Source organism: Siphateles boraxobius, unplaced genomic scaffold, assembly GCF_051911475.1.
Source record: "Siphateles boraxobius isolate OS27281-9 unplaced genomic scaffold, OSU_SipBor_1 25, whole genome shotgun sequence".
Lineage (NCBI taxonomy): Eukaryota > Metazoa > Chordata > Actinopteri > Cypriniformes > Leuciscidae > Siphateles > Siphateles boraxobius.
In genome coordinates this window covers 38,132,354-38,155,706 of record NW_027508866.1, presented here as the reverse complement: position 1 = coordinate 38,155,706, position 23,353 = coordinate 38,132,354, and the positions used below count along the sequence as shown (strand labels likewise).

Here is a 23,353-nt window from a genome sequence, read left to right as displayed (position 1 = left end):
TTTACTGCAGTTGTGTACTTTCAAAAGTTCCCAAAGATTTTTAATGTCAGAGAAATTCCAATTTTTAAGTTGGGTGCGTCTCTGGATGGTGCTGTGAACCCAGACACGTCGGCGTTTGGCTTTCCTCCGTATTTGGGACTTCCACAACAAGTAGAGCAGCATATCTTTTATTTCAAACATGACGGAAACGTATGCCAAAAAGAAACTGTGTTGTTGTTTCTTTATTTGCGAGTGACGCGGACGCGTGAATGGGTTCAAAATGTTCAAGCGTCTAACGAGACGCGATAGACGCGTATTTGACGCTCTATTCGCGTTCGGTGTGAACACACCATAAGAGATTAGCGACACCTAGTGGTGAAAAAATTACATATTGTATCTTTAAATTTAGTTCCTCTCATAAAGAATGAACAGTAGCCTAATCTAAAGGATTAAACTGAATCTGTTCTCTGTTCCAGTTCAGTCCAGCAGAAGAGCTCAAACCCAGAGTCCAGCTGTGTGTCTATGAAGAGTAACTGCTCTATGAAGCCGCCACTAAAGTTTGAGAGTGGAGACACACAGTCTGATCTTAGGTATGTCCTTTCTATGTTGTGCTTATAGTATTTAATTTTTTATGAAATTAATATTAATATACAGCAATCATTATTTTATATGAAAAAGTTAATAATTGTATTTTATTGACAAATATTTTAGTTTGTCTTGTATATTTTTTTGATTAGATCAGATAACATTTTAAGCTGTCATATGGTCATGTTACGATATGCCTCACCTATGGGGCATGTTGTCACATTTCACTTCCATCCTTTCAGGGGAAATAAAGAAAAAATTATATACTGAATTAATGAAACAAAACCACATACTTGTACTAGACGTGTGAAATTAATGGGGGAAAATAAATACTCTGAACCCCAAGTGGATTTACACAAACTGAAAAAATCAAAAAGTGTTAGGTTGTGCCCGCTCTCCCCTTTCATTTCTATAAAAGTTATTGTTAAAAGCATCATTTTATCAGTCAGTCAGTCTGTTACTAGCAATGACATCAAGTAAATGTATGCTGAGATTTTTTCCCACTGTTTCACACCAAGACAAAACATTGGCAAAACACCACAGACATTAGAGTTACAGACATTAAAGCAAAAGTGTGACAACACTTCCAGGTGTTTCCTAAGACAGAAGTTTCCAGTAAAAGTGCTCAACATTTAAAAGTCTGAATGCTTTTTATTTTACTTATTTTTAAAACCAGTTCAGTCCAGCAGAAGAGCTCAAACCCAGAGTCCAGCTGTGTGTCTATGAAGAGTAACTGCTCTATGAAGCCGCCAAGTTTGAGAGTGGAGACACACAGTCTGATCTTAGGTATGTCCTTTCTATGTTGTGCTTATAGTATTTTATGTTTTATGAATTTTAATATGAATATACAGCAATCATTATTTTATATGAAAAAGTTAATAATTTGATTTTTATGCAGTTTTTAATAATATACAGCAGTTTAATGATTTCAAATCCTGTAAGTTTCCATCTATTAATGATCATCATTGTGCTCTTGTGTAAAGCTCTATGTATTGTATTGTTAATACATTCACACACTGTAAAGCTGTTGGTCTGTTACTCAGTTAATGACACAATCACATCAATATCAGTGTGTCTGATTCTTTATCCTCTTCATTCTGATTTAAGGTCAAATCCTCCATCCAGACCAGTTAAAAACACAACTGTGTTCATGCCTGTGATTCAACCACAAGACTTTAATGAAAGCATGTGTCCTGGTTTCAGGTAAAATGCAGGACTTTAGTTGATGTTGTTCAATTTTAGATGCTGCAATTCACATTACACATCACTCAAACACATGATTAATGATGGAAAATGTTTTCATTTATGGTTATTTACTGCTCTAACTTGTGTAATAATGTGGTATTTTAATCTTACAGCCATGACTCTAAACCTGCTGAAGTCCTCAACACATTAAGATCAAATCTGAGACAGAAGTTTGAGTGTTTGTATGAGGGAATATCAAAGCAGGGAAACCCAACACTCCTGAATGAGATCTACACAGATCTCTACATCACAGAGAGTGGAAGTGGAGAGATCAATAATGAGCATGAGGTGAGACAGATTGAGACACAGTCCAGGAGAGCAGAAACAGAGGACACACCGATCAAATGCAGTGACATCTTTAGACCTTTACCTGGACAAGACAAACCCATCAGAACTGTGCTGACAAAGGGAGTCGCTGGCATTGGAAAAACAGTCTCTGTGCAGAAGTTCATCCTGGACTGGGCTGAAGGGAAAGAGAATCAGGACATCCAGCTCATATTTCCACTCGCTTTCAGAGAGATCAACTTGATAAAGGACAAAACACTCAGTCTTTCAGATCTTCTTCATCTCTTTTTCCCTGAAACCAGAGAAATGGACATATCCAGTGATGAGTATAAAGTGCTGTTGATCTTTGATGGTCTGGATGAGTGTCGTCTGTCTCTGGATTTTCAGAGCGATGTGAGGTTGCGTGATGTGACTGAATCAGCCTCAGTGGACGAGCTGCTGACGAACCTCATTGTGGGGAATCTGCTTCCCTTGTCTCTCATCTGGATCACCTCCAGACCAGCAGCAGCGGATCTCGTCCCCTCTGAGTGTGTCCATCGAGTGACAGAAGTACGAGGCTTCAGTGACACACAGAAGCAGGAATACTTCAGGAAGAGAATCAGTGAAAAGAAAATGGCTAAAAGAATCATCTCACAACTGAAGTCCTCAAGGAGCCTTCACATCATGTGCCACATCCCAGTGTTCTGTTGGATCTCAGCCACTGTTCTAGAGGAGATGTTTAGGAAATCACGGAAAGGAGAGATTCCCAAGACTCTCACTCAAATGTACACACACTTCCTGCTCATTCAGACCAACATCAAACATGGGAAGGACTATGAGAAGAAAGTGAAAGATGAAGACATGATTGTCAAACTGGGGAAACTGGCGTATCGGCAGCTTGTGAAAGGCAACCTGATCTTCTATGAGGAAGACCTGAGCGAGTGTGGCATTGATGTGACAGAAGCATCAGTTTACTCAGGATTGTGCACTCAGATCTTCAGAGAGGAGTTGGGCTTGTATCAGGGGAAAGTCTTCTGCTTTGTTCATCTGAGCATTCAGGAACATCTAGCAGCTCTATATGTGCATCTCTCCTTTATCAACAATAACATCAATGTGTTTGACCAGATTACCAAACCAACTAATGGAAACACAGTGTCACTATCTGATCTTCATCAGAGAGCCGTGGATGAGGCTTTACACAGTAAAAATGGGCATCTGGACCTTTTCCTTCGTTTCCTTCTGGGTCTGTCATTGGAGTCTAATCAGAGTCTCTTACAAGAACTAAAGACACAGACAGCAAACATCTCTCACAACAATGAGGAAACAGTCGACTATATTAAAGAGAAGATCAGTGAGAATCCCTCTCCAGATAAATACATCAATCTGTTTCACTGTCTGAATGAACTGGGTGATCTTTCTCTAGTGAACGAAGCTAAACCTCAAATGAGCACGTGGTGTGGAGGAGTATGTGATGTGAAACTCTCCTCGTCTCAGTGGTCAGCTTTAGTGTTTGCGTTGTTGTCCTCAGAGAAGACACTGAAGGAGTTTGACCTGAACAGATTTATGGGATACATATTTCATCGGTAGGTAACACTGAGTGCAATCATTACAGTCTAAAACATTATGAACAAAGAGGAAATCAGAGATCTGAGGTGTTTAAATCACGGGGCACAGACTGATTTCTGGGATATTGTAGATAATTTGTAGGTGTTTCTCAAACCGTGGCTGTTGTAGCTGCCTGGTTCAAGAAAGATTGGACTCTTTGACTGATGATTCCCACACTTTATTCGAATGTCCGTCATCACAGATAAAGACATCGTCGGGCACCATGTTCATCAAGAATCAATGTAAAAGCTTGTACACAAAGAAAACAAAATACCGAAAATAAATAAACATCCATCAAAACCAAATAAGTAAGATTAATGACTTATACAAAACAACAACCAATAAGTAATCTTAATACAAATAATATAAACCAAACAATGACAGAGATAAGAGGAAGGCTATAATCATACCTTGTTCTCCATTCAAACCAGGAGCTAAATCCTTTAAATTCCTCGCAAACCGTAATTTTTCGATATAATCACCATGTACGTCTGGATCTCATTCATACTGAAATGTTTGAACCATATGCGCACTATATCCGCTCACGTGAATGAACTTCAAAATAAAAGACCTCCGTTACCACAACACAAATAACTCAAAATCAAACAATTAAATACCAACCAAAAATACATTTAAAGACTATATTATTTTCAAAACAAATGACAACGTCATTAACACTCCCACCAAATTATGAGTGCAAATCTCACACCAGGTATACAAGTACTAATAATTTCTCTTTTTCCCCTATTTTTTTTAACATGTTTTTGTTTTGATCTCTTTTTTTGTTTTTTGTTTTGTTTATTTATACAATTTCACTTTAAACCAACATAAAAAAATTCTAAACCATGAATTTAGAAAAATTACAAACGATACTCATTGATCTTTCAATATCTCAATGAGAAATTTTCAAATGAGAGAGAAAAAGAAAATCTTAATGTCCCTCCATTAATAAAATTAGTTTTTGCACTGGTCTTTCAATTATGGATGGTTTGTTAACACGCTAGCCCTTTGCATCAATCTTTGGGTCGCCTAGAGAAATCTTGGCTCTTCTTACAAGCCCGTCGTCGCTAGAAATAACTTCCATTATTCTGCCAAGCCTCCATTCATTCCTAGGCATCTCCTCTTCTTTCACGATAACAAGATCATCAACTTGCAGATTCCTCTTAGACACATTCAACTTTTGTCGGGTGGCTATATTCACAAGATATTCTTTGCGCCAGCGACTCCAGAATTGTTCCGCTAAATACTGCACGTCTCCATCTTTTCCGTGCAAATACATCTTGCCTGACGAAATTTCCTGGTGGAGGCAAAGCAGTAGTCGATTTTAACGTAAGCAGATGATTCGGAGTGATTGGTGCTAGACTTTGAGGATCAGTCAGGCAATCAACAGTAAGCGGCCTATTATTCACAATGGCCATCGCTTCATACAAAAAAGCTCATAAAGAGGAGTCATTTAACCTTCCCGGATGAAGTGCAAGAGTAACGTTTAGCACAGATCTTACGGTTCTAATTTGACGTTCCCACACGCCGCCAGCATGACTTGCATGCGGTGCATTCATTATAAAGTCACACTGCTTCTCTGATAGGAAGGTTTTTACTCTTTCCACGTCCATTTCTTTAAGTGCATCTCTCCACTCATTTTTTGCTCCCACAAAGTTGCTTCCTTGATCGGACCTTATCTGTTGCACAGTGCCTCTCATGGCAATAAAACAACGGAGAGCATTGCTAAAAGAATCCGCTGTTATATCAGTAAGCATCTCAATGTGTACAGCACGGGAACTGAGACAAGTGAAGAGAAGACCATATCGTTTGTGAACACTTCTGCCCTGCTTGATAAGGAATGGGCCAAAGCAATCCATACCAGTTAGGGCTGGGAATTGACACAAATTTCACAATTCGATTCGATTTCGATTCACAAGTTTGCAATTCGATTCGATTTCGATTCGATTCGATTCAATATTGATTATTTTGGATATCAGGTGCAATACATGGCAAATTTTCTCAAGGAAAACAAATCTCTTAACCAATGTTGTAAACTATGGGAGTCAGTTGTATCATTAAAATTGTTTCATAAGCCTTCTATAGCCTAATATTAAAGGTAAAGATTTACTGATTTGTATACAAACAATTACACTTTTATTTATTTTTCTAATAATAAAGTTATATGAAATATAAATATTTAAATGGTGGCTGTCATAAAAACTTGCCAGATTTATTCAAACATGCATTAAATATTGAAAAACATAAAATAATTATAAAATAACATAAAATGCATATGTAATATGGTGCATATATTTAGCAAAATGCTCCTCTCTAGAGTTAATTTTTCTAGCTGACTAACGAGTTCATGGTCACTGGATATGTTTTTTCTGAGGTAAATGTGACGTTACATGACATTGTTTACAAGCTGTTTCACTGACGTCTTTCCTCGGTTGAAACAATGATTGAGCGATTCCATGTGACAACAAGGATTTCGATAAGTTGTACTCTATTTTTTAACACACTTTCAGATGCTCATTCATGTTTATTTCATGCTTTAACTGGTAATATTAAGGCGGAATTTTTGAATTTCGTAAGAAAATGGACGTAATTTGAAATCAGACTTTGTTTCATATCAATAGTAACAAAGCACAAAGATTATTGCGTTTATTGGATGGGATGCGCGCTACAATGTTCCATTCATTCATCAACTGAAAACAGGATGACTAATCGATTCTTGGGATTTAAGAATCGATATCGGTTCGTAAAAATGAGAATCGATTAAAATCGAGAAATCGATATTTTTTACCCAGCCCTAATACCAGTATATGTAAACGGAGGCGATGGAACCACTCTCTCTTTGGGAAAATCAGCCATTCTCTGTCCTTCAACAGGTCGCCTGTGCTTTCTACAAATAATACAACTCCTAATGCAGGATGTCACAATTCTGCTGATCCCTGGTATCCAAAAGCCATTAGATCTTATCTCGTTTACAGTAAATCCTTTCCCTTGGTGCGCAACTTTGTTGTGAAAGTGAGCAACAACCATTTCTGTGATTTGATGATTTCTTGGGATTATTATAAGATGTTTTACAGAGTCTAGAAAGGTTGAACGGCAAAGTCTACCTCCCACCCTGAGTAAACCGTCTTTATCCATGAAAGGGTCAAGAGAGTACAATGCACTGTGAGATGAGATACTTTTCCCACTCTTTATCTTTTTCAGATCATCTTTGTAGGAACTATCTTGCAGACATTTGATTATATGAAGTTCTGCCTTTTGTCGCTCAGACACAGTACTGAGATGATTCGATTTGTCTTGGTTAGCTCTCCTTAAAAGACGAGCTACAGCTCTGATTGCTTTTGACCGAGGAGAAAACTTTGAAAGAAGATCGATCAGGCTCAGTTTTCTTGTGCAATCAATATTCAAGTTACAACATGTTTTTACCTCTGGATGTCCAAGCAGAAGTTCAGGAACATGTTCTTCCGGTACAGACATTTCTTTGTCCCACAAAAACTTAGGGCCAGTGAACCAGTTTGAGGTGAGTAACTCCTTTGCTGGCAAACCTCTGGATGCATGATCAGCCGGGTTTTCCTCTGTTGGAACATACTTCCACTGCTGGGGAGTTGTACCAAGGTGTTTTCTTTGTACTCGATTAGCGACAAAAGTATGAAATCTGCGTGCCTCGTTACTTATATATCCCAATACTACTTTGGAATCTGTCCAAAACGTCTCCTTGAAAACAGCACAGTCCAGTTCTCTCTTAAGCATACTGCTCACTTTGACAGAAACAACGGCAGCTGCTAACTCTAATCTGGGGATTGTTGTAACTTTAAGAGGTGCAACTCTTGATTTTGCCATCACCAGTGCACAGTGAATGTCTCCTTCCTCATTTTTGAGTCTTAAATGTGAACATTGACCATATCCATGGACACTAGCATCAGAGAAGTGATGCAATTCAGCTTGAAAACCTTTTCCAAAACTAGATGGTACATATGTTTGCAGTACATCTATTTTCTGCAGATGGTTTAAATCTTGTCTCCATCGCTCCCACCTTAGATTAAGATCATTCGATAGAGGGTCATCCCATCCACTGCCACGTTTACACACATACTGCAGTATTCCTTTTCCACTCAAAAGTACTGGTGCAATAAGTCCCAGAGGATCATAAACAGAAGCAACAGTAGACAAGATGCCACGTCGAGTAACAGGTTGATCTTTTAACTGAACTTTGAACTTGAAACAGTTCGATTCTCTTTCCCATTGTATGCCAAGAGTTCTTTCAAGGGGTAGCTCATTAAATGAAAGATCACAATTTTTCACGTCAGAGATTTTTTCTGAAATGGGAATGCTGTTCAGCATTGTTTTACTGTTTGACACAAATTTGTGGAGCCGTAGGCCACCTATAGCACAGAGCTTGATTGGCTCTTCTGCAACTTTAACAGCTTCTTCAGCATTTTCTACACTGATCACTCCATCATCCACATAGAAATTTCTTCTCACAAACTGTGAACCTAGGGGATACAACTCACTGTTTTCAGTTGCAAGATGTTTCAAGCCATAATTTGCACACCCTGAGGAGGAGGTTGCACCAAAGAGATGAACTTTCATGCGAAACTCACTTGCAGGCTGGCTTAAATTGCCATCCTTCCACCATAGGAAGCGCAGAAAGTCTCTATCAGATTCGTTCACATGAAACTGATGGTACATTTTCTCTACATCACACATAAATGCAATGGGGTGTTGACGAAATTGAATTAAGATGCCATTTAAACTGTTTATCAAATCTGGACCTTGAAGTAAGTAATCGTTTAAGGAGTAACCCTCATATCTTGCAGAGCAATCGAATACCACACGCAATTTGTCTGCCTTCTTCGGATGGAAATCACGGTGGTGAAGCAAGTACCATATTTCTCCTTCCTTGCCGTCGTTATGTACCTCCTCAGCATTTCCTCTCTGCAAGATCTCACCCATGAATTCATTGTAATGTTTTTTATACAACTCATCCTTAGCCATCTTTCTTTTGAGATGGTTAAGTCTAACCATAACACATTGTTTGTTGCTTGGTAAGTTGGGTCTCATGAACATTCCTCTGTATACCCTTCTTTAATTTCTCAAGAAAAAGAACATCATCCTGGGAAACCTTTGTGCTCTCTTCTTCTGTATCTTTAAAATCACTCTCAAGAACACGAATGATATCGCCTGGTGTAATGGAAGGAAGTTCCTTAACTGCGATCAGGGTCCGAAATTAACTTTTTGGCTCACCTGCCACAAGGCCTGGTAGATGAAAAAATCCACCAGCCAAGCATATTTTTTACCGGCCAAAATAATAAACAGCCTTTTTGTCTCACATATACATTTATTTCAGTACATTTAATTGAGATAAGGTATTTATGTTGAATAAATAAGAGTACATAGAAGTAAAAACAGAGCAACAAATAATAAGATATGGAAGATGTGAGCATGGAACTAGTGCTCATAACAGTAAATTTGAAGGTTTCGTAAAACTATCAGATACTTAATCTAATGAACTTAAACCTCATAGTCATCCTCACTCTCTACCACAATTACCCCTTTTGCATGGTCCATGAATTCTGGCCTCCTACTCCTAACAGAGTCTTGGTGCCACAGCATCACAGCTTTGCTTGAATCATACTCCCTGATCTCTGGAGAGGACAGCTGGACCATAAGGAGATCTGACAGTGTATCAGACTTTAGGTTGGAGCGCTAATCGGTTTTCACCTGTTTCATGGTACTAAAACCTCTTTCACATTCAGCTGTGGAGGCAGGGAAGGACAGGACTAGGTCAACCAATGCCAGCAAATCAGGGCAGGAATGCTGATGGCTCCTGTTGACATGGAACCAGGATATCTTCTCCAGGGACTGGGGCTCTTGGTATATCAGCCCCTTCAGGACTGTCCACTGGTGAGGGATTCTTTCAACATGAATGCCAGAGGCCTCAAGGACAGGCTTGAAGTGGTCCACCAAGGTTTCCAGTTCAGTGTCACCAAAATCTAGAATAATGTTATACAACATTACAACAAGCATCATGCAGTTTTACTTCTCAAACTATAAAAATATGATCATGAACCTGACTGCCCTATAATACAAAACATAAAGTAACCTGCTGCTGCATCTCCTGACTCTGGCCAGTTGGTGAAGCTGACCAGCTTGGTTGCACACAGGACCCCTACACTGGCATCCTGGAACCTGTCAGTCATACTCTCCACTAGACTGTCAATCATTTTGTCCTGTGAGGCGACGTGGGTCTTTATGTCACCTCTGGTCAGTGAAATTCCCTCATAGCTGTTGGCCATTGTGGCCTTCATCATGGGCCCTTTTCTGATGACAAAATGCTCAGTTTCCCATTCTATACAAGATACTCTTTCACATTCTCCCTCTCTTATTGATGTAGTAATCATTTCTCTTAATTCTCTTTAAGTATTTCTTATTGCAGCTTAAATTAACATACTTGGTTTTGTACTTCTTAAGTACTGCCTGTGTTGAGCACAAGGAGCTGTGGGCTTCTGCTATGGTGATTGTGGACCTCTGCAGACAGGCAGACAGGTTGCTCAGGTGGGTTAGTGTGTCATGCAAGTAGCCACAGAAGTGGATAACAACAGCCTCCCTCACAGTACTATAGTATTTCCTGGCCTTTGCTTGCTGGACACCTCTGACATTTTGGGCATCAGCAGATTGAATCTAAAATGCATTAAGAACAAAGACATACAAATAGACAATTACTCGCTGTTAAAAAATAATAATGACATGTTTTATTAGTGTATAAAGTATTGACCAATTTTAAAATTATTTCTTATGTACTTGACAATTGACATTACATATTGATGATGACTTTTGGAGTACATAATATACCGTAGCAATCTAGACCAATACCTGTTCCAGGTGCTGGACAAGTCCCTGGTAACCTCGCAGGAAGTGATCCAGTGCACGCAATAGGTGTCCTACCCATCGGGTCCCGCCAATTCTGGTGGGCACCAGTGGTGTGTGCCCAAGAGCCTGAAAGCTGTTTATGAGGTTTGCCCTGTTCAGTGAACTGGTGTGGTAGAATGTATAAAGCCCACTGAGGAGGTCTTCTATTTTCTGAAACATCACGTTGGAACGGATGGCATCAGAAAAGGCGAGTTCAAGGCGGTGTGCCATACAGTGGATGCCGATGATGTAGGCCCTGTCCCCCTTCAGCCGGCTGACCACACCACTCTTGGTTCCAGTCATAACGGCAGCGCCATCAGTTCCCAGAGCGACCAACTTACTCTCCCACCCATCACACACTCCCTCCATGATGTCGCTGATGGCTTTACTTATATGTGCGGCATCTGCCTTCTCCACTGCATTAATTCCAACAAACTTAGACTCGATCTTGCCCTTGTGACAGAATCTGACATACACTAACTCCTCCTCTTTTACAGAGCTGTCTGTGGAGCCATCTGACATGATGGAGAGAAAATTTGTGTTTTCTAGATTTTCTCTGATGTTGTTTCTCTCCACCTCTGCAATATAATGCATAAACTCTTTGGCCTGCTTCTCATTTCTGTATGTTGACCCCACAGCAAATCCTTTTTGTTCATCCAAACTGGAAAAATCAAGCATTCAAATTAATTAAATAAAATTAATTATAATTTTTAACAGTAAAAATTAAAATAATTAACAGTATGCATGCTAGCCCATAGCTTCGTATAAAATGCTAGTCTAGCTACAAGAGGAAAAACGTTTTTACTTACTCGCACACCCACTCGAAGTCAGAAAGTGGCCTGGCCTTCTTGCCAATGGCATGTACAGTCCTAAACAGTAGCTTCATCTTCTTGCTGGTCTGCTCTGACATTGCCATTAGCGCTGTCACAGAAGTTTTCAAGAGTAGAGGCTCCGATTGTGCCAGGGACACAGACACGCAGGCAATGTGACACTTGCTGTATTCATGGTCACGAATGTTCTCAAGTTTCATCGTTTTATTTCCGATGACAAATGAGTTGTTTCTATTTTTATCTTTAGCATACTGGCGACACACAGAACAACTCATCACGACAGCGTCAGAATCATATTGTAGCCATCCTCTTGACAATCCGTTATCTCCAAACCTCCATTTCTCACAAAACTTTCTTTTATGTAGTTCGTCCCCCTTTTCGTCTGTGGGTTTTCTTTGCAAAGGTTGGCTCACTCCTGGTAAATATCGCCACATAACAGCTAATAAGCGGCAGCTAGCTGCAGACCGGTTACTCCCGCGAGACTTGGAGCGCTCGTTCTGTGGCTAGCTAATCTCGTCCCAAGATTAGGATGCACACACACGCAAGGTCTCTCCCTCTCTCACGCGCGTGCGCTACACGGTTTGGAGCACAGAATGTGCGAGATCTTGCTCGCTCGCTCAAGATTCCGGTAGATTTTAACTAATTTGCGGGCATCAGGGAGCCGCTATCAATATGCGGGAGACTTGGATGTCTGGAACATTCACCCGCCAGTGTGGCGGATAGCCTTTTGAGGTTGACTCGCCAAACGGAAAATCTACCCGCATTTGGCGCTTGGCGGGTGTTAATTTCGGACCCTGACTGCGATGCAGTGACACAATCTACTGACTCCAGTTAAATCAGAATGTGGTGAAGAACAACCTACTATACTCCATCCTAAATCTGTCCGAATGGCGTAGGGTTCATCATCTCCTCCTACTATTACTTCTCTGGGAGCCATTGACCTTGAACAATTGTAGCCTATTAAAAGAGCAACGTCACAGTCCTGCAATGGAGGTATCTTGTCCACAATGACTGTAAGATGATTCCAGTTTTTAGCAACCCCACAAGTAGGAATGTGGCTACGATTAACTGGTATGCAGTCTTTGGTGTAGGTAGGTGGTAAATCGACATAACTCCCAGATTTGTATGCTCTCACTTGGAGTTCCGATACTCTCTCACTCTGCAGGATGGTATCTTTTCCAAGCATGGTGGTAAGCTTCAATCTTACTGGAAATGTTGTTGCCTGTAGAGCATCACTCACTCCTTTATCAATAAATGTGGTATCACTCTGAGAATCCAGAAGCGCATACACCAGTTTCTCACAACTTGGATTTTGTTTTACAGACACCCAAACAGGTACAATCATGGAAGTATACGTATTTCGCTCTTCTCCACTTACACTCAAGGCTACTGCATTCATTGTACCATCAGGATCACTTTGAGTCTGAACTGCCGAAGATAGAGTCTTAACCATTTTCACAAAGTTGTCGTCATGTAAACTAGTTGGATGCTTCCTTTTGCAGGTTTTACAAGTGAGACGATAACGACACTCCTTTGCAATGTGACCAGACTTCAAACAACCATAGCAAAGCCTTTTCTCTTGGATAAATTTCCGTCGCTCCTCCAATGGTTTGCTGAGAAAGCTGAAACAGTTGTCAAGTTGATGGTTATCTTTCTGGCAAAGCATACACATAATTTTGTTCACTGGTTTGACCCCCTTTCGACACTCGATGTTCGTTTGAGTGGTGAAAACTAACTCGGTTTCTCGTGGTCTCTTTCAGCTTTGCCTTTTCAGTAACAGGTTCTGCAACATGAAGAGCATGAAATGAGGCTACTGGGTTGCAAGCAATCTCTGCTTCAGCAGACACAAAAGCAGCAAATTCTTTGAAAGTGGGATACTCGTGATTTTCGGAAAGAGATTTGGTGACTTGACGATTCCATCTGCCAATTGCCCAGTCGGGTAATTTCAGCACAAGTTTCTGATTTTCTTGGTAATCATTTAAAATTTGAAGGCCTTTGACATGTGGCATGTCCCCTTGACATGCATTTAAAAAGTCAGAGAATGTTTGATGACCAATGGCGCCCTTTTGGTGAATTCTAGACCAGTTTGTCAGCTGTTCTCTGAACGCTTTTTGTATCACGAATGGTTGGCCATAACGATTGTTCAGTCTGCCCCATGCATCTTGATAGGCTTCGTCATCTGTTCTGAAGAAAATTCCTTCTTAAACCTTTCTAGCAGGGCCACTCACATATTTCTTGAGATAAAACATCTTATCAGCAGGAGAAATCGTTTTCTTGTCAATGAGTGCCTCAAAGGATTGCTAAAATTCAATGAATTGAATGGGGTCAGTGAAGACAGGAGGCTCTGGCATCGGCAACTTGCTCATAGTCAGGCCATCTTGAAATGCTTGAACAAGAAAAGGTATATCAGTCGCTGATGCTTGAACTCTCTCCTTTTTGGTTTCCTGACACACCCTTCGAAATGTTTCCTTTTCACATTTGTCTGAGAGAAACCTGATTCTGATCCGTTTGCACTGCTGCAATCTTTGGACAAATTAGTCTTTTCTTTCTCAACCTCTTGATTGTAGACTTTTAGTTTAGATTGAGCTGCTTTTAGATCCCTTTGCGCTTCAATTTGCTCTAATTCCTTTAACTCGACATCAAGAGCCCTTTTATGTTGTTCTTCTAACTGCTTTATCCTTTCTTTTTGCTTTGATTCTGCTAGTAGAACATTATATGCAGCTTGCATCGCTGCCACTTCTGCTGCAGCATCCACACGTTTGGCTTCTAAGCTTGATGCAGCAGAATGATGACTAGAGTAATTACTAGGTTTCTGACTAACTCGTGAAACCGTTGAACCGAAGATTGAATGGGCATATTGATGGTCTAATAAGGTACGAAGACGACTTCTCTCCCTTTCACCATCAAAATCTCCATCTACACCCGTTATTCTTTCATAAATGATTTTAATGATGTCTGCTGTAACTGCTTCACAAGCATCCATTTTTCTCCTCATTTCAATAGCAGGCGTTACACGCTCTCTAAAGTCATTGTAAGCAATGTCTCCAAAGTATCAACCAAAATAGCTAGTTGAGTTCCTAGTGCATCTGATTTAAGGTGCTCACGTGCACTTCAAGCTTCTATTTTCCATTGATTATATAAAGATACAATCTTTTTTTCCTTCTTTTGTAGCTCTTCTTGCTGATATGCTAACATTTTTTCAGTAGGAACATGCGTGCGATTTGATTGGCGTGTACTTTCACTTTGATTTTTTGCATGATGGCTATCAGTTTGCCTATCTGCCTCACTTGCACCTGCATCTGATTTGGAAATTTTCTCTTATATTTGCAGTTCACCAAATTACAGAACATTCACATTTAACATTCAAGTTATTTTGATAAAGTATGTTCAGCAAAATCACTTTAAACCACATCGCCCTTAAATATGAAACTGTTTGATATATTTTAGTCCACTAATAGGCGATCTACACGCAGCAATGTCCATCAACCTTTAAATCAGGCACGATCAATGAAAAGAAAGAGAGAGAGAAAAAAATGCCTCTTCAGAATTAATTTCATTTGTTTGGTAGTACTCACTGCGATCCACCAAACAATTTGGAACAGTTCACTTTCCTTAATCAGTTCATTAAATCACTCCACTGCTGCCCGCAGATTTGTAGAGCCGTGGTCCGCTGGAACTTCATTTGAAACTTGATGCATTTAGAGAACAATCGCACAATCCACGACGATCACGCTGACATTAAAGTTTCTCTAGTCTAGTCCATCAACCATGGCGTTCCTTGAAGCAACACAGCGGATAGATGATGGCAAGCTTTTACTGTAGCTGCCTGGTTCAAGAAAGATTGGACTCTTTGACTGATGATTCCCACACTTTATTCGAATGTCCGTCATCACAGATAAAGACATCGTCGGGCACCATGTTCATCAAGAATCAACGTAAAAGCTTGTACACGAAGAAAACAAAATACCGATAATAAATAAACATCCATCAAAACCAAATTAAGTAAGATTAATGACTTATACAAAACAACAACCAATAAGTAATCTTAATACAAATAATATAAACCAAACAATGACAGAGATAACAGGAAGGCTATAATCATACCTTGTTCTCCATTCAAACCAGGAGTTAAATCCTTTAAATTCCTCGCAAACCGTAAGCTTTCGATATAATCACCATGTACGTCTGGATCTCATTCATACTGAAATGTTTGAACCATATGCGCACTATATCCGCTCACGTGAATGAACTTCAAAATAAAAGACCTCCATTACCACAACACAAATAACTCAAAATCAAAAAATTAAATACCATATAAAAATAAATGTAAAGACTATATTATTTTCAAAGCAAACGACAACATTATTAACAGCTGTGTCCTAGTAAGGCTGCATATCTCGACTGCCACGTCATCAAGCGCCTCTGAAGGCCGTCTCAGTTTGAAGGATCTTTTGAAGAGACTTCATTTTTTGAAGGATGGATCAAGTGTATCCTTTGTTTTCTTCAATCTCCCACAATCCTTTGCACACATTCCAGTTCATGTAAAATTACTGATGGAAAACGGGTCGGCACTGAGTTTATCTGAGTTCATTGTGAAATTTAAGACACAGATAATGTATTTGAAGATAAAGGCATACATGTTATCTTTTGTTTCTGTGTGAATTAATCACTAAACACTAAACTGACAATAATGTAAGACACCGGGAGACACAGACAGCTGTCATTGCATTAATAAAAAAGCTAGTCAGTGTTGTGCCTGAACTCCTTCATATTTTGGGCGAACGTGAACTGAACGTACTGTATCACTGCCTGATGAACGTTACTGTGAACTCGTTCATTCTGGTGTCTGTGAACGGCAGCACTCTCAGTTTAACTTAATTCAATAGGGTACCACATTTCTATAGAGCCTTTCAGGCGAAAACCCGGCTAAAACACACCGTAAACGGGCCTTATTATGTAGTGGAAAAAACACACAATCTGGCAACACCAGCCACCAGTGTCGCAACCTTTTTTACAGTCTATGGTCACAACGCCGCATGCGTTGCTATGAAACTAAAACGCCCCCTAGTGGACTGGATAAACAATGTCTGCTTTCAAACTAAAACACATCACATGTGGAAATAATATAACATAACATCACATGTTATAAACCATAAACATAACAACGATGACGTCATATGGACGGCCAAAGTAAACTTGATAAAATAGTAAATGTCCTTGATGGCGTGCCCGTTCCTGGTGGCGTTCAGTTCTTCACAGTGGTGTAGCGTAATATTAAACAGGGCTGCCAACTCTCAGGCATTCAGCGTGAGACTCACGCAATTCACACTTTTCACACGCTCTCACGCCACACATACATTTTCTCACGCACAGAAAAATCACGAAGCGAAGAGGACACAGAGACCGACAGACAAGACAGAGCAGGTTACTTATGATATTAAAAAAGTCATCTCTCAGATTCTGTCAATTCTATTACGAAATTAAAAGAAAAAAATAAATAAATAAATACCGTTTTGGCGCTTGTGACGTGACAGATTCCTAGCACCTCAGTTCAAGCGGCACGTGAACCGATAATCTCTACTAGCTAATAGTAAATAATCACGAATGAACAGAGGTGGGCTGTCAGGGGCAGGGCCATCAGGGCCTTCTCTGCTGGCCCTGTCAAAATATAATATAATATAATTAATATATAAAATATATATTTTTTCATTTTTACGATTATATTTCCCGAAAGAATATGGTGATTTTGTTGAGGCTGAGCTGGATTTTCCATATGGTCATCTAAACGCATCCCAGCTCCGTGGACCAGCACTAGTAGTATAGCTAGCCTTCCGTTGAAGCCGCCATTTCCCATTTGATCTTAACTTTGACTGACGTGTATCATTAGCCAATCAAAATTTGATGCGCAATGACTGAACTCCCCAGGGGGGCAGCGATGTGTATCGGCGCTTGCCCCCGCTGATGTCATCAGCCGTTTGAAAATTCAGCTGGTTGTGAGCAATGTCAGTAAATGTCAGCTTTATGCCCTTACATGCTTGATCGCGGCCATTCCAGTGTCCACCGCATCAGTTGAGCGATCTTTCTCCGCTCTCAAGCGCATCAAAACGTATTTAATGAATACAACTGGACAAACACGACTCTCTATCTATTGACGACTCTCTATCTCTATCTATATCTATCTAATGAGTGAGTGTTACGTCTTAGGCCGGTGACACACTGGATGCGTGGCGTTTCTGTTGCGTGTCAGCTGCGTCGCGTTTTGTGTCTTTGCACACCAGAAACGTGTCTGACGCGGCGCTGCTGCTAGGTGACTTCATAGGTGACTATACTTGATGTTACAGTTTTTTTCGATGGCTAAACTCTAACTACAGTCTGCACTACCAACAGTCACCTGAGATAAACAGTTCACATCACCTGCAAAACTCATTCCAAGCAACACAACTCTTAACACACGGCTCAAAACAGGCTCAGTGCAGCCAAACACTACACAACCCTCACTGAGATAACACACACTGTCACTCAGAACACACTGAGAGGAAAAACACTAGCATCAAACACCAATACACAAAATACTAACTTTTCATCTTTACAGTTTGAACAATTTCAGTGACTAATATTTTCTTCAATGACAAAAGTGACATTCTTTCACATGATTTATTTAAATTTTTAGAACATAATTCTTTAAGGTAACTGAAAATTAGCAGTTTGCTTCAATAGTCTGTAGTAATTTACGGAATTCGTTCCATTTCCAAAATTTGTCTTTCTGAGCTCTACCTATATATATATATGTGTGTGTGTGTGTTCACTAACAAGTCTAAAACAAGACTCCTGCTTATGGTGCGTTATATTATAGCCAACGAACCGACTCGGACGTCACGTCCACACTTCAAGAGTTCTATTATGTTTTGCGTGTCCTTGTCGGAGAAAAAAATGGACGCCACTCAGAAAGCTGTTGTAATGGTAGCACTGGCCGAGTACCAGGCGCTCCAAAATAAGTATGTGCTTATTACTGTAAAAAATATATTATGACTACACTTTATCAAAACGCAGCCATTTGAACTTGAAAATGTTCACTTTATTTCATGTTTTTCATGTTAATCTTCTGTTAGCAACGCTAGCAACGTTAGTAATTGCACTCACAACAACCGATTCCCATACCTACAGGGGACGCAGTAATACGAGTGATTTTAATCGTCATTAAAAATACCAAAGCGGTTCAAAAACAATTCATACTTACAAGTCACACAGGGCGCAGCCATCTTGAATTTCTAAACGGATTTCTTGCTCGGTATCCTCACGGTTGTCCGCATTTGTCCGACGTCCGAGAGGAGAAATCCGAGGAAAGGGGGCGTGTTGCTAGGCAACGTCTGTCTTCCGATTCGGATCTCCGAGACGGATAAATAATAGAACGCAGCAGTGTTTGAAAGGCACACGGCTGAAATCTATTCTGTTTTGAATGTGTGGTTCACAGTTTTGACAGCAGTGTGTTAGCATTTGAACAAAGTGCTCTAAATCCACAGTGTTGTGCAGGTTGTGGTTAAAGTCATGGGATAAGTGTGTAGAGTTTTGAAAACTGTGTTCAAGCAATGGCAGACTGTAGTTAGAGTTTACACATGTAGCTCCAGTTGTGCTCACTGTCGTTTAGCAATCGAAAAAAACTGTAAGCATAAATATAAAGCCTACTGATAAAGACACAGTCAGCAGTATTTACAGCAAAATAGACTACAGAATCTGTATTTCGTTCTGTATTGACAGGTGCAATATTTGAAAATTGATAATTATTTATTTATTTATAAATTATATTTATATCTGAATTTATGTCAAAACCTAGACTTTCAACAATCAAAATGTAATTTAATAATATGTACTTGTGTACAAAATAACATCTTTTCCTATTCTGTTTTGCCTGGAAACGCTTCAAACACCCTTGCGTGTCGCGTGAAAAATAGGCGTTGGTTCTATTTCTAGCATGCACGCGTTTTCCGCGCGTGGGGGATGGGGGTCGTTACTGAAGGCCCTGTCTGAAAACCCACGGTACACTACTGCGAATGAACAATGTTGAAAGATACAGTAGGCCTACAACTTTTTGAAATGTAAATACCTCATACATACATATTTATTATATTTTTACTTATATCATTAAATAAAGTTGTTATTATAATAAAAAATGCATTATAATTTGATTTGAGTTATTTTTAACCTTTAAAATTAAGTTATTAATTTTAATACCGTAATACTTTCAGCTGATAGGGCTCTCTGTATGTTTACAGCAATAGGTGAGATTAGTTTTTTTTTTTTCCTTGAGAAAAAATAACGCCTATCTTGTGTACCTAATATTTGTCCAAATTAGTCAATATTGAATGAAATCACAAGAATTTAATTGAAATTGTGAAATTTGTGTCAGGCAATAATGAAAAAACGTAGCTTACCAGATATTGTACAATGTAAACATTGTAACATGTTGTCATTAAATTTAATAAAAATCTGTTTAGTTACTAAACAAGTTTATGAAATGAGCGGGAAATGGATATGGAAGCGAGAGTAGAGAAATGGGTCACTGTCCATGTGCTATCAGCATCTCGTGCACGCGCTCCTATGAAAGCGGCAATGTGAGGGAGGAACGAGACGTGGTGTGTGTGTGTGTGTGTGTGTGTGTGTGTGTGTGTGTGTGTGTGTGTGTGTGTGTGTGTGTGTGTGTGGGGCTTCCCCAGCGGTGGGAGCTACATGTGACTTTATTATTTCAAATAGCCTACAACTTGTTTAACACAAAATAAAATGTATATATATGTAAATATACCATTATATAAGGTATAATGTATTATTTACTTATGTTATGAATTATTATTGTTAGCATTAATAATTAACTTATTTATTTTTTATTTTCAATTAGTGGCACAAAAAACTCAGCAGAAACAGTTCTTGAGAAGCTGATGCCGGTGGTTACAGCAACTAGATCAGCTCGGTAAGTAACACTGAGAACAAGCATCACTGTTAAAACATTATAACAGTTCTTACTTAAACATTATAAATCAATGGTTAAACAAATAATGAGTGTCACACTTCAGCTTTTAAATCAAAATGGAATAAATGCAGGGAAATAACCATTATTACATTCATTAAAAGCAAAACGATTGAAACAACATGATCAAATTCATCAAATTAATTTCACGTCTGTTCATATGATGTAAGAGAATTAATATGTTTGAGTGTGAAGCGTTTGCTGTATTTCTCCTGCACTGTAAGTTCATGTGTTTGATCTGTAAATGATGAACACATGAGCTGCTCCTCATTAAGCTGAAACTGCAGGACTGATAGTCACACTGACAAACACACTCTGACATCATGATATACATTTAACACCCTTTACTTTAAACACACTCGATCTCAGCACAGGCAGGATTAACACGGTCCATTCATTGTAATTTTAGGAGGAAACTGGATATTGTAGAGATTTTTCTCCAGGTTTAAAATCTACATCACATCAATGTCACAAATTATGACATGGAGAAACACTATAGTACATCGATGACACGTCAGTGTGTGTGTTATTAATGAGACTGTGTTCTTATCCTATGAGAATACATTCCTCTTATTTATGACAGCACATGGTGTTTTTATATGACAGACGCTTCAAACTGTAAAATCACGAAGTAGTTTAGAGAGGCGTTCATGGGTCGCACGATTGATTTTAACAACTATTTGATTCGTATCACGATTCGTGGTTGTCGATACGATTCAAGGACGATATTGGTTCATTTAGAGCGATACGATCCGAAACGATTCAGTGACTTTTTAGCCAAAAATTCAACCAGTGTGACTGAAATAAATCCAATAATTTGGCAGGGGTCGAAATTCGGCACAACACCTGCATGGGTCGCTGACAGATGACAATCGCTCGTCCTTCTCTCTCTCTCTCTCTTTCTCTCACGTGTCTTGCTCTGACACACACACTCCCTCTCTTCTTCTCACCGCCGCACACACACATTTAAGAGGATTTTTCATATTTCTTTTTTTTTTTCGTGCTGTATTTGTTCGTGTAACCGGTGGCTGGCGACACCAGTTATGACTACACTTGTCTGCGTTGTGAAGACAGACACGGGAAGACAGGCGGCGGTTTCCCTGGATTTACTGATATACAAAACATAAGACAGCAGTCTGAGTAAATCGCCCTTATATTGCTCTCTCTAAAACAAATGAGATGTACATTCAATCACCATGTGCTTTCTTCACTACACATATAGGCCAAAGTCAAAAATATAACTTAAATAGGGTAAAATGATAAAAAATAACCACACAGATAAGTTCAATAACTTAATACACATAAATTGCAGTAAAGATATTGACTCAAAAGCAACAATTAAAATAAAGATTAATTAAGATTCACAGGAGCCATAAATAACTCACCTCTTCAGTGCATTAACAATGCCAAGAGGAAGAGGAGGAGACAAAACAGGAAATTGAGTAGGCTCATGATGACATCACAGCAATTAAAGGGGAAATACACTCATTCCTCAGGCAAGTATACCAGATATATATGAAAATGAACCATTTTGTGTGAATTATAATAAACAATACATACATTTTAACAGTACACTTTCTGTCCCTGTTACATTTAGATTATTATTATTCTATTATTATGTGGATTTTTATATTTGTATTTATGAATGTATATCAGCGCTTATGGGCGGGGGGACCACTTCCTTATTTTGGCTCAGAGTTTCGTTTGTATGAAATATGAAATGAACTTTGAAATGCTTTTGAAATGTAAAACTAGTAAAACTTGAAATGTCAGTTACTATATTTTTTTTTATCGAAGATTGTGACATTTAGAGTGGAATGTGTGCAAAATAATCACTGTTGCCTGAATCAAGGATTAATATGAAATGCCAACACATATGGTAATATGAATAAGGCTGCGTTTACACTTGACATTAACATGCGATCACCGTGATGCGATTAAGATGATCAGATTATAAAACAGTCAGGACACAGTGCGTTCACACATCAAGTGGCTTCTGTATCTGGATAACAGATCGGACCTCGCATTCCCGCGAAAAAAAAAAGAAAAAAAAAAAGCGTCCAGTGCAAAGTCGACCTGAACTGGTGGGTTTTCTTTTAAAAACAGTTTTCAGTCGGGGGACATTATAGACTGACTTCTTCATACTCATATTCTAGTCAGAATGTGAGTCTGATGCTCAGGGCATTGATTATGAGGCGTGTCTTAACCAAACCAGGAAAAATAAAAACTCTGCACTCAATCGGATAGACCTACAACCAATCAGAGCGACGCATAGTTGTCAACAAAAATCAACTGCACGCACTCTGGAAAAAGTATTAAAAAATAATGAGTGTTAACGATCTTTGCCGGTGTTGCAAAAAGAATTTTTTTTTTTTTTTATATTTTATTATTTCTTGAAGTTGCAAGACATAAATACACATTTGGTCATATTAAACAACATTTTTGTCTTGTCTCACATCAGCTTTTTTTTTTTTTTTTACGAGAAAAAAATAAATAAAAAAAATAAAAGAAATACAATAAAACAAAAAAACAAACAGACTGGTAGCAAGAACAAAAACAGGGGAGTGTCTCAGGTACTATATTTCACACAAAATCTGATCTTATTGGCCGAATAAATTTTAAGAATCCATTCCATATTCTCTCGAATTTATCCATTTCAAATCTACAAGTGGAAGTCAGTTTCTCCATAACGTATATATCATGCATGACATCAACCCAATTTTCCTTTCTTGGCGCTTCCACCTGTAGCCATTTCCTAGTAATTCCCTTTTTTCCTGCTAGTAACATGATTTTAAACATTTTGCAATTCAGATTCTTTTTACCTTGCATATTAAGTCTTCCCAAATAAAGTGTGTCAAAAGTGAAAGGTAGATTAATCTGTAAAATCTTGTCCATACACTGTTTAAGTTCCATCCAATAT

General features: G+C 39.0%; 1 protein-coding gene and 1 pseudogene across 2 annotated transcripts in view; both read left to right on the top strand.

Annotated features, from left to right (window-relative positions):
- mpzl1l (myelin protein zero-like 1 like) overlaps window positions 1-23,353 on the top strand; it is a 336,259-nt gene that overhangs the window by 208,810 nt on the left and 104,096 nt on the right. The window lies entirely within an intron of this gene.
- LOC143750664 (protein NLRC3-like) overlaps window positions 1,664-23,353 on the top strand; it is an 89,907-nt pseudogene continuing 68,217 nt past the window's right edge. Inside the window, exons 1-4 of the transcript XR_013207189.1 lie at window positions 1,664-1,767; window positions 1,923-3,684; window positions 6,086-6,087; window positions 20,305-20,376. The product of XR_013207189.1 is annotated as a protein NLRC3-like (transcript). The remainder of the gene's footprint in view (window positions 1,768-1,922; window positions 3,685-6,085; window positions 6,088-20,304; window positions 20,377-23,353) is intronic.